This window comes from Capricornis sumatraensis, chromosome 2 (assembly GCF_032405125.1).
Source record: "Capricornis sumatraensis isolate serow.1 chromosome 2, serow.2, whole genome shotgun sequence".
Classification (NCBI taxonomy): Eukaryota; Metazoa; Chordata; class Mammalia; order Artiodactyla; family Bovidae; genus Capricornis; species Capricornis sumatraensis.
This window is the reverse complement of record NC_091070.1, coordinates 84,821,284-84,833,724: the sequence shown is the minus strand read 5'-3', so window position 1 is coordinate 84,833,724 and position 12,441 is coordinate 84,821,284.

Genomic DNA, 12,441 nt, shown 5'->3' with positions numbered 1-12,441 from the left:
CCTGCCCTCTCCCCGGGCGTCTGATAGAACTCAGCATGTCCATCATAGCTATAGGAATATCACTAGCAGGCAAGGCTAGCTGAATTAGACCAGCAGTGTTTAAAGTTTAGCAAGAAAGCTTTCTGCAAATGTCAACACTACCGTTCCATTCCCAGCAAACCAGTGTCCCAATCAGCAGGGCTGCCGATTCCAGTTTATTGAGTAATGCTGTAGAGAAGTCCTGAGGACACAATCAGGTTCTCTAGATGAGGGATACCAGAAGGCAGAAGGTGGGGAACAACCATCATGGCTGCCTATTACGTGCAACGTACAGGACTTGCGACTTCAATTATGTCACCTCTGATCCTCATGAAGACGCTGATGGAGGGAGAGGTGAGGCTAGCTTGTTTAGGCTTCAGAGACAAAGCAGAGCAGGCCTCTGACCTTGCTTCTAACCTGCCTGGACACTGCCCTGACTGGGAGTGACTGTCTGCTGTTAGGGCAAGACTGTCAGCACCAGAGTTAAAATGAGGGAAGAATTTTGAGATTGTTGAGACCCTGGAGGGGCCTTGGCCAACCAAGCCCCAGGCTTAACTACATTCCAAGTTTTACACAACAAAACAAGCAGCATTAACATGAAACCAGGCTTGCATTTTGGTGACAGATTGATGATGCGATCAGCTTGCCTCTGTCCTGGGATTAGACGCCGGAACCCTGAAATGCAATCTTGGAAGTCTCACCTGCGGAGCGGACATGCTGCCTGGGACTCTTTCCCAATTGGGACTTCAGACGTGCTGTGACACAGGACTTCCCAGTGATGTTTGAGTCTGGATGTTGGTCAAAACCCAATTTGGTGATGTATTCTCTGCTCTATTTCTCTTTTCTTTTAATGTTAGTATGTTGAAAGGAAGCTAGATAATTCTCTAATAAATATCTGTATTATTTATTTGTACATAAAAGTGGCTTATTTCGTTAACAAATCCTTTGAAACTGAGACGAAACTTTCCGGCAAAACACTGAGGCCAGTTGGGGGGGGTCTTCCCTTCAACTTCTTAGAGTGGGTGCGGGTTCAGAGTCCAGTCACAGGAAAAGAAGAGAGCCGTGCTCTTGCGCAGGTGTCCTAGGACCCCAAACTTCTCCTTCTTCAATTCTTCTCCAAGTCCACATGTAGGGATGTAACAATTTTGGAAATCTTGAGCTGAAGGAGGAAAACATTTCCTTGTCTTTTAATGGGGGAGTTCTTAGGGTGTTTGCCTATTGGAGTGCTGGGGTAGCACCTGGTAGCTTGATGAGATTTTAAAATGAAGTTGCTAATGGAAATTACACACTGGGAATTACAGTTTCCAGAGCAAGTGCTTAGTGAGTGCTCATGCTGGGAGGTTGGGAGTGTGGCTCCGGCTTGTCACAGCTGTGCACAGAAGGTACAGAGGCCAGGCATGGCTGAAACGGTACAGAACGGTCTTCTTGCAGTTGGCTCTGCACAGGAGGTGGAGCCAAGGAGGAGCCAAGGTAAACGTATAAAATCAGACGCAAAGGGACTTCCCAGGTGGTCCAGGGGTTAAGACTCCGTTCTCCCAGCGCAGGAGGTGTGGATTCAATCCCTGGTCGGGGAACTCCCACATGCCACAACTAAGAGTTTCCATGCCACAACTAAAGATTCCTTATGCCACAGCTAAGATCCGGCACAGCCCAATAAATTAAGTTTTTCAAAGTTCGGATGGGAAAAGACATCCCTGAGCTAGCTATCAATCTGTCCCTGGGTGGAGATCTGAAGACATTTCATCTTGAACACAGGCAGGCAGCTGTGTGCTAGAGCCTGGTTCCCGATTCCTGGGCAGAGCCGGATAGCCTGGAGGCAGCAAGTTCCTCTTTTTGATCGCCCTTCATCCCTGAGACAGTGGGGGACTGGAAGAGACACTACGGTAGGGAGAACGCATGTGTGGGCAGGTCTGGAGCATGGCTAGGGTGAGAACTGAGGCTGGAGAGGGCAGTAAGTGCCACATCATGACCTGCCTTATAAGTGACCTTAGTCTTGGGTTACATCTGTCTCATCTCCTTTCAACCTCAAAAGTGCGCTATTGGGACTTCCCTGGTGATTCAGCGGTTAAGACTCCATGCTCCCAGTGCCGGGGGCCTGGATTCCATCCCTGGTCAGGGAGCTAGATCCCGCATGCCACAACTAAGACCCAGCACAGCCAAATAAATTATGGTGTGTGTTTTTTTTTAATGTCTTCTTGGGCAGTAGATTCTATGGTTGCCCTACTAATAAACCATTGGGAAATGTATGCTTTTTATCCTAACATTGATGAGAACGATTGTAGGGTTTTAAGTGAAGAGAGTTATACAATCAGACTTGAGTGTGTGTGTGTGTGTGTGTGTGTGTGTGTGTGTGTGTGTTGGGGGGTTGTAAGGATTGCTTAGGGAGAATTTTTTTTGAGGCACTAATACATTTATACAGGTCCAAAGGTTAAAAGGTCGAGAATTCGCCCTTCCATCCTGGCCCTTCTTTCATCCACCCCTCTACTGACCCCCATGACTTAATTTTCCTCCCTAAAAGCAAATCATGTTGCCAGTTTCTTCTGCGTCCTTTCAGAGCTGTTGAATGCACGTACAACAGATCTTCTTTGTCTTTTGTTTCTCTCATTTTCTCTCTAATTCTCTATTTTCTTTTAATTTTCTGACTTCTCTTTTTTTTCTCGCTTTCTCTTACTGACTTTTGCTGTGGCTTCTTCTTTGTCTTTGGACATGGGGTATCTTTTTTGGTAGGTTCCTCCTGCCGATGGCTGTTCAACAGCGAGTTGTGATTTTGGTGCTCTGAGAGGAGGAGATGAGTGCACATCCTTCCACTCCAACACCTTGAACCAGAAATCTCTTACTGATTTTCTAACAGTAATTTTTTCTCCTTCAGATTTTAGGCTTCTTTTTCAGAATGAAGATTAAACTTTTTTTTTTCTTCCACTTCTTCCCTGAGCTCTGTCAGCTCAGGATACATTTCCTCCTATCATTTCCATCTCTTTCCTGAGATCTCTTCACTATGTTTTCCTAATTTTCTGGTTAGAATTTTCATATGCTCTGTGGCAATATTTTTTTGATGCGCCTTTGCCTTGCTGTTGTTTTCTCTTTTTTCTCCCTCCTTTTTTCTTGTCAAATCTTTGTTTAGATGATTCATCATTAGAGCAGGTAATTTCTTTTTCCTTTCCCTTGGACCTTCTGTCTGAGAGTGGCCAAGGCTGCCTTCTAGGTGGTCTGAATTTTCCTTATGACCCAGGGCTAAGCTTAGCAACCGTCGCCTGAATTGTCTCCAGCCAGTGGTGATGCTTTTCCCAGTGTAAAGCCTCTGCTCCCCTATTGCCACAGAGACAGATCACTTCCTACAAAGAGCTTGCCTGCATGATGCCTCATTTAGTCCTGGTCCAGCAGAACTCAAGCCGCCAGCATATGCACCTGCTTCCTGCTCTTGCAAACAAGGGCTTTCATAGTGCGCCTCTAGGCGTGCCCTTTGCCTTCTGATGAGTGTTTTGCAGGTTGTCCCTGAGACTCTGCAGCAAATTGTCCTCACTCCACTTCCTCTGTTTTTTTTTTTTTTTCCCCCTCTGTGCCATGCATCTTGCAAGATCCTAGTTCCCTGACCAGGAATTGAACCTGGTAAAAGCATGGAGACCTAACCATTGGACCACCAGGAATTACCTGAGTGCCTCTGATTTGGGGGCAGCTCTTCTACCTAGTTTGTGTTTTAAGCATCTGCTACTTGCACTCAAAATGGAGGTTTTTCCTTTCTCAGCGCTTTTTCACTTTTAGATTATTTCCAGTGATAGAAAGGGGGATTTCTAACTGGACGCCATCTTCAAATCAGAAGTTAAGCATAGAAAGACTATGCTGTCTGTGTTCTCGAAACAGACTGAGGCAGAAAACTTGCATGTTGGTAGACCAGCGATCATAGAAAAAGCAAGAGAATTCCAGAAAAACATCTACTTCTGCTTTAGTGACTATACTAAGGTCTTTGACTGTGTAGATCACAACAAACTGTGGAAAGTTCTTTTATGTGATGGGAATACCAGACCACCTTACCTGCCTCCTGCAAAACCTGTATGCAGGTCAAGAAGCAACAGTTAAAAACGGACATGGAACAATGGACTGGTTCCAAATTGGGAAAGGAGTTCATCAAGACTGTATATTGTCACCCTGTTTATTTAACTTATATACAGTGTACATCACGCAAAATTCTGGGCTGGATGAAGCACAACCTGAAATCAAGATTTCTAGGAGAAATATCAATAACCTCAGATATGCAGGTGACACCACCCTTACGGCAGAAAGCAACAAGGAACTAATGAGCCTCTTGATGAAGGTGAAAGAGGAGAGTGAAAAAGCTGGCTTAAAACTCAGCATTCAAAAAATGAAGATCATGGCATCCGGTCCCATCACTTCATGGCAAATAGATGGGGAAACAATGAACACAGTGACAGACTTTAGATTCTCAGGCTCCAGAATCACTGTGGATGATAACTGCAGCCACGAAATAAGACACTTGCTCCTTAGAAGAGAAGCCATGACAAACCTAGATACTGTATTAAAAAGCAGAGACATTACTTTGCTGACACAGGTCCATATAGTCAAAGCTATGGTTATTCAAGTAGTCATGTGTGGATGTGAGAGTTGGACCATAAAGAAGGCCGAGCACTGAAGAATTGATGCTTTTGAACTGTGGTGTTGGAGAAGACTCTTCAATCAAACCAGTCAATCCTAAAGGAGATCAGCCCTGAATATTCACTGGAAGGACTAATGCTGAATCTGAAGCCCCAATACTTTGACCACCTGATACGAAGAGCTGACTCATTGTAAAAGACCCTGATGCTGGAAAAGAGTGAAGGCAGGAGGAGAAGGGGGCAACAGAGGATGAGATGGATGGCATCACTGATTCAATGGACATGAATCTGAGCAAGCTCCGGGAGATGGTTAAGGACAGTGAAGCCTGGCATGCTGCAGTCCAGGGGGTCAGGAAGAGTAGGACATGACTGAGTGACTGAACGACTACAGCAACAAGACCAGTGAGGAGATGGCTCCTGCTCTGGGAAGTTGGTGCCAGGGAGGAAGAGAAGTAGATCGGAGACAAACTTGGGGGGTGTGTTGATAGCTTTTACTGGCTGATTAGATGTTGCCGGGGGGTTGGTGGGGAGGGTCAGGAGGAGGGGGACTATTTCAGAGAAGGCTGTGGGAAGCTGTGATGTAACCATCAGAAGGACTGACGCTGAGGCTGAAACTCTAATACTTTGGCCACCTGATGCAAAGAACTGACTCATTGGAAAAGACCCTGATGCTGGGAAAGATTGAAGGCAGGAGGAGAAGGGGATGACAGAGAATGAGATGGTTGGATGGCATCACCGACTCAATGGACATGAGTTTGGGTAAACTCTGGGAGTTGGCAACGGACAGGGAGGCCTGGCGTGCTGCAGTCCATGGGGTCGCAAAGAGTCGGACATGACTGAGTGATTGAACTAAACTGAATGTGGAGTTGGGTTTCTTCTGCAGCTTGCTGCTGCGTCCCAAGCCAACTCTGTTTAGGCTGGCCTTCTGGGAAGGGCATAGGGGGTCCTAATGGGACAGTGAGCTCCCTACTGCTTCCCTGGAAGGTCCTCTGTAAGTATCTGGATGAAAGTCTGATGGAGACCTCCAGGAAGACTTGAGGCAACCAGAAGCAGAGTTCTTGCCACTTCAAGATTCCTGTCTCATTAACCAAGTCTCACTGATGATGAGACCTGAAAACAGGCTTTGCAAGATTAAAAACAATTAAACAAAAAACCTGGGCATAAAATGCTCTGTAAAATTATTGATATCCCTGCCAAGCTCTGCCTAAGGAACATAGATGCCTAATTTTCCCCGGGGTGGAAGGGAGGGCCAATTAGAGGTCTTAGAGCCCACCCCTGTCTCCTGCCTCCAGAAATGCTTTCTTGGGTAATGAAACTGGGGGGGGGGGGGTGATAAACAGAGAGCATCGTCTTTCTCTAGGATTCTCCAGAGCAAAAAGATCAATTTTTTTTCTTTGATCAGAATATGATAAGTCCTGGGGATTTTCTTTGTTTTTTTCTCTTAATGCGGTCAGGGTTGAGAACCAAGGGATACATGGTTTCAGAGGTGGTCAGAGTTCAAAGCAAGAAATTTACTGGCCCCAGGCCTGTCCACTCCTATCCAGTAACACAACTGTCTGCCTGTGTCCAGATGAAATGTCTCCAGTTCTGCTCACTGGGGACAGATTGGTGGCTGCTGTCAATCAGGCAGGTAATGAGTCTTTTGTATCTGGTTAACACTTCTACCTTGGTTCTCCTATGATATGTTTCTTGACCCAGCTTATGTGGTTACAGCAGGGCTGGCATCAACACCTTCTGCACACCATTTGATAACTTAGAGCCTCACTCCCAATCTAAAAAGGCTGTTTCCTATTAGCAATTTCTTTGGAAAGTCTCCAGCCATTCCTAAGCTATTTATTAGGCCTCATAAGGATTTATTTTAGCAAGAATAATCCTGAAACATTGACTTTCTTCCCCTAAAAATTCCACTTTTTTCTGTTCTACAGTGGAATGTTACAAAACTGTATGATTTCAAGTCTGTTAAAGATATGTGTGATAGATTGAAAGGAGACTTGTCACCCTGCTCTAGCCATCGCCCCACACCCACCCCTATTTCTCTTCCAAGCAATTAAAGCCATATGCTTTTTTGTCAAGTTAATGAAGGATATCTTGTCATCTAACCTTGACAGAGAGAAGGTAAATGTTCTCTTGGGCTAATAAGGTCAGGGTGTTTGCTCACAGGAAATAGAGTTACGAGTACAGTAATGGGAAGAATATTAATTTCTTATGTGGGTCAAATATTATTTGTATGGTTGTGGGGTTTTTTCCTGGAAGAAATTAGTCTTGGTGGGGAGGTAGGTTCTTTCTTAGATGCACTGTTGGGTGAAGCAGCTATATGGAAGACCATTCCCTGCCTGCCTCACTTGCACCCCAGAACACAGGGCTCCCCTTTGCCCCCCTGCACACTACCTCCCAGGAAAACCAGCTTTTCCTCTCTGGACCAGGAACAGCTGGCAGCTTGGGAAAAGACTTGGTCATTTGAAGCCAGAGGCTGGGCATGTGGGAGGCATAGGTGTAGTTTTAAGAATTTCTTATTTGAGGAAGAGAGGTTGCTCCCAGAAGGGGATAAGCTGGATTTATGAGCAGAAGGAGGTGAAGAGTCAGAGGGGCAACAGGAAGAGAGGAAAGGGGTCAAGAGGTCTCCTCTCCAAGTAGGAGACTTTGGGGAGGTTCATGCAATAGCCTACTCCACCTTCCTCCCATCCCTACCAAATAGAACCCCAGATCTGTTCTCATTCAGTATGGAGCTGAAATCTTCTCTAAGGACCCAGGGACACCTCAGAGGAAGGTTGTCTAAGCCCATCCCGAGTGGTGGGGGATGGGACGAAAGTAGCACGTGTCACTATGGACACACAGAGGTAGCCAGCTGATCTATTGACACCCTCTTTCCAGAAGAAACGTTGGGTATCTCCTCACAGGTCTTCTGGATAATCACGATGATATGATCACTCACCTAGAGCCAGACATCCTGGAATGCAAAGTCAAGTGGGCCTTAGAAAGCATCACTACGAACAAAGTTAGTGGAGGTGATGGAATTCCAGTTGAGCTATTTCAAATCCTAAAAGATGATGCTGTGAAAGGGCTGCACTCAATACGCCAGCAAATTTGGAAAACTCAGCAGTGGCCACAGGACAGGAAAAGGTCAGTTTTCATTCCAATCCCAAAGAAGGGCAATGCCAAAGAATGCTCAAACTACCGCACAATTGCACTCATCTCACACACTCATAGAGTAATGCTGAAAATTTTTCAAGCAAGTCTTCAACAATATGTGAACCATGAACTTCCAGATGTTCAACCTGGATTTAGAAAAGGCAGAGGAACCAGAGATCAAATCGCCAACATCCATTGCATCATAAAAAAACCAAGAGAATTCCAGAAAAACATCTACTGGGCTTTTATTGACTATGCCAAAGCCTTTGACTGTGTGGATCACAACAAATTGGAAAATTCTGAAAGAGATGGGAATACCAGACCACCTGACCTGCTCTTGAGAAATCTGTATGCAGGTCAGGAAGCAACAGTTAGAACTGGACATGGAACAACAGATTGGTTCCAAATAGAGGAAGGAGTACGTCAAGGCTGTATATTGTCACCCTGCTTATTTAACTTATATGCAGAGTACATCACGAGAAATGCTGGGCTGGAAGAAGCACAAGCTGGAATCAAATTGCTGGGAGAAATATCAATAACCTCAGGTATGCAGAAGACACCATTTTGGCAGAAAGTGAAGAGGAACTAAAAAGCCTCTTGATGAAAGTGAAAGAGCAGAGTGAAAAAGTTGACTTAAAACTCAACATTCTGAAAACGAAGATCATGGCATCTGGTCCCATCACTTCATAGCAAACAGATGGAGAAACTGTGGAAATCGTGATAGACTTTATTTTTGGGGGCTCCAACATCACTGCAGATGGTTACTGCAGCCATGAAATTAAAAGACGCTTACTCCTTGGCAGGAAAGTTATGACCAACCTAGACAGCATATTAAGAAGCAGAGACACTACTTTGCCAACAAAGGTCTGTCTAGTCAAAGCTATGGTTTTTCCAGGAGTCATGTATGGATGTGAGAGGTGGACCATAAAGAAAGCTGAGCACCGAAGAATTGTTGCTTTTGATATGTGATGTTGGAGAAGACTCTTGAGAATCCCCTGGACTGCAAGAAGATCCAAACAGTCCATCCTAAAGGAAATCAGTCCTGAATATTCATTGGAAGGACTGATGCTGAAGCTGAAACTCCAATACTTTGGCCACCTGATGCGAAGAGCTGACTTATTTGAAAAGACCCTGATGCTGGGAAAGATTGAAGGTGGGAGAAGGGGATGACAGAGGATGAGATGGTTGGATGGCATCACTGACTCAATGGACATGAGTTCGGGTAAACTCCGGGAGTTCATGATGAACAGGGAGGCCTGGTGTGCTGCTATCCACGGGGTTGCAAAGATTTGGACATGACTGAGTAACTGAACTGAACTCCCAGAAGACCCCAGAAAGAAGCCTTTTACAGGACTTACAAATTCACAAAAGGAAATAGGCTTAAATGGAAACTATGGTTCCTGCTGAATATCTGGATTATGGCTATCATATTTTCCTGCTTATGTTATTTTAAGTGGTATGTGCTATTTTTACAATCACAAGGTAAAAAATTCATGGCCATCTGCCCAAGGAGTCTCAAGGCTGGAGGTTTCAGAGTAAGAGGCCTGAGACAGCTTTGCAGGGGTGGGGATGTGGAGGTTATGACCGTGTCAGGCTGGAAGAAATGTTGAAAAGTCATCCTGTCAACTCCCCTGCCTCTGAGATAAAGGACCTGAACAAGACACAATAGCAGAACTTCCTCCCCACCTCAGAAACTGCCCATTGCTCCCCTCATCCTCCTCCCAGCAGAATCCCCAAAGAGCTTCAACTGCATGGTAAATGTTTTTATTGCTCTCCTGTTTCCATCATCCGCCTAAGTAGAAACTAGGGCATGATCTTCCTGCGAGGTCTTTGCTCGCAGGTGGCTCCAGGACCTGCCTATGGGCCCTGTCCTCTGAGAAGACCCAGTCACCCAAGGGGCTAGTGGAGTCAAGCTGGGCCCCAGGGGAGGGGGAACCCAGGTGAGGAGGGAGAGAGTGCGTTGGCCCAGGACTTAGCAGGGAGAGCTGCTGGGCCTGGGAGAAGCAGCTGCTCCCACCCTCACCCCCAACACCCCTCATACCGTTTCCTTTTTTCCTTCCTTTTCTTTCCAATCGCATTCAAGGTGCTGGGGTGCAACAACAGCCTAAAAATGAATATTAAAATTATTTATTTATTTATTTGGCTGTACCAGGTCTCAGTTGCAGCACATGGGATCTTTAGTTGCCCTAGTTACAGCAAGTGAACTCTTAGTTGTGGAATGTGGGATCTAGTTTCCTGACCAGGGATGGAACCCTGTGCCCCCTGTACTGGGAGTTTTAGTCGCTGGACCACCAGGGAAGTCCCTGAACAAAAGCCTAGGCTTTGACCCCTGGCTTCCAGGAGCTTATAACCTGGTGAGGGGGGAAAAACTCAGCTGGGGGAGTTAATTTCCTAGCACAGGTGTCTGCTTTTCATAACCCGTTCCTGTGCCCTATGGCAAGGAGGCAAATAGGAAACAGACATGGTAATGTGACAAGCCTTGAACAGTAAGGATGTCTCCGTTTAGGTAGGGTTGCAAGAAGAGGTCTGTGATGAGGCTTGGGTCACACCAAGTAGAGAGTGTTCCTGGGTTCTGGAGATGGAGGGAGAGCTAGGCTTTTGCTCTGGAGCAATACTATTGCTTCTTCCTCCCTCTTCCCTTTCTCTGAATAATTCCTCCTGTCCCCATCCCAAAGATTCTCCTAGTGCCTGAGATTTGTGAATATGTGGTTTAAATTTATGGTTTTTAGATGGGGAGATTACTCTGGATTATCTGGATGGCCCAATGCAATAACAAGGACCCTTATAAAGAGGCGATAAGCATCTCAGAGAGAGAAAAGACGAAAGGATGGGAACAGAAGCCTGAGAGGAAAGAAGATGCTATGTTGCTGGGTTCAAAGGTGGAGGAAAGGACCATAAACAAGGTGATCTCTGGAAGTTGTGGAGAAGGCAATGGCACCCCACTCCAGTACTCTTGCCTGGAAAATCCCATGGATGGAGGAGCCTGGTAGGCTGCAGTCCATGGGGTCGCTAGGAGTTGGACACAACTGAGCAACTTCACTTTCACTTTTCACTCTCATGCACTGGAGAAGGAAATGTCAACCCACTCCAGTGTTCTTGCCTGGAGAATCCCAGGGACGGGGGAGCCTGGTGGGCTGCCGTCACTGGGGTCACACAGAGTCAGACACGACTGAAGTGACTTAGCAGCAGCAGCAGCAGCAACTGGAAGTTGGAAAAGGTGAAAGAGTGGATTCTCCCCATGCCCTTCACCTCTACCCCAGCCTCAAGGAGGAACACAGCCCCTGTGACCCTATTTAGACATCCAGACTCCTGAACTGTAAGTCACTACATTTAATTTGTTTTAAGCCACTAAATCTGTGGAGATTTGTTGCAGCAGCAATAGAAAAGCAATACAGTTCCCCTCCGCCATGCCCACAGTCCATGTGAGGCAATCGCTCAAACTACTTCTAGAAATAAGAAAGACCTCCATGGATTTGAAATTAAACAGTAAAAAAACAAGGAAAACATATGTGGAACACATAAAGTTGACCAAGAACTGACCAATTTATAGAGAGTCTGATAAGAAAGAGATCCCAAATCAGATTTGCCAATGAGCAAAGTATGTGAAACCTACATGTTCAGGAAAAGAAAGGTGGATGGCTTTGTGCTGAAATGGAAAGATTCTCTCAGATGGGTTACTGGGTCAAAAACAATAAAACAAAAAAAGAGTTAGCTGCAGGAGTATCAGGCGACTCCATTTGTGTAAAAACAAAATTGAGTCATACATATCAGATTACATATGTTCTTTTTTACTGGAAGGAATCCCAAGAAAATGTTGGAAAGATTGCCTTTGGGAGAGGAATACAGGGGAAGAGCATTTAATTTTTAAAATTTCCTGTTGCTTGCATTTTCTAAATTTAGATTTTTTTTTCTAATTTTATTGAGGTATAATTGATATAACATTGTATTCATTTTAGGTGTATAACATAATGGTTTGATACACGTATATATTATAAAATGATGAAATAAGTATATTTAATGATTTTTTTAATGTCAAAGAAAGCTGATTTGACCGAGGAGATTTTAACTCATTTTTGGTTTGCTTCTTGGTACCTCTTTGTATTGAAAAAAAAAAAAAAGAGTTCAACCAGCACAATAAGGGTGGGAAGAAAAGATCCTCTAGAGGAGGAAATGGCACCCCACTCCAGTTTTCTTGCCTGGGAAATCCCATGGACAGAGGAGCCTGGAGGGCTGCAGGCCTTGGGGTCGCAGAGTCGGACGCAGCTGAGCACGCACATGTGCCTGCCTGCATGGCCAATATTGCCACTCCCTAATCATTCAACCTCTGGGCTAGTCAGGAGACTTCTCTGGGCCTTTGTCTCTTCATCTGTAAAATTGGGATGATGAAAATGCTTGTTTTGGGGCTTATGATGAGGCTTAAATAAGATCATATTTAGGAATACCCAGGGATCACCCCAGGCAAGAACACAACAAAACCAAGTTTTCTTCTCCTTTCTTATCTTTCTTTCCAAGCCTGTCAAGGGCCGAAGGAGGCCTTGTTTAACAGGAGAGAGGTAAGAGCAAGTCTTTGCCTATAAAAGTGCAGCAACCTCGTAGAGAAAACCAAGTCACGAAGCCGCATTAACATTTCCACATTTGTGTGTTTGCCGCCAGCTTGCCGTCTCTGCCAAGTCACAGAAGGTTCATA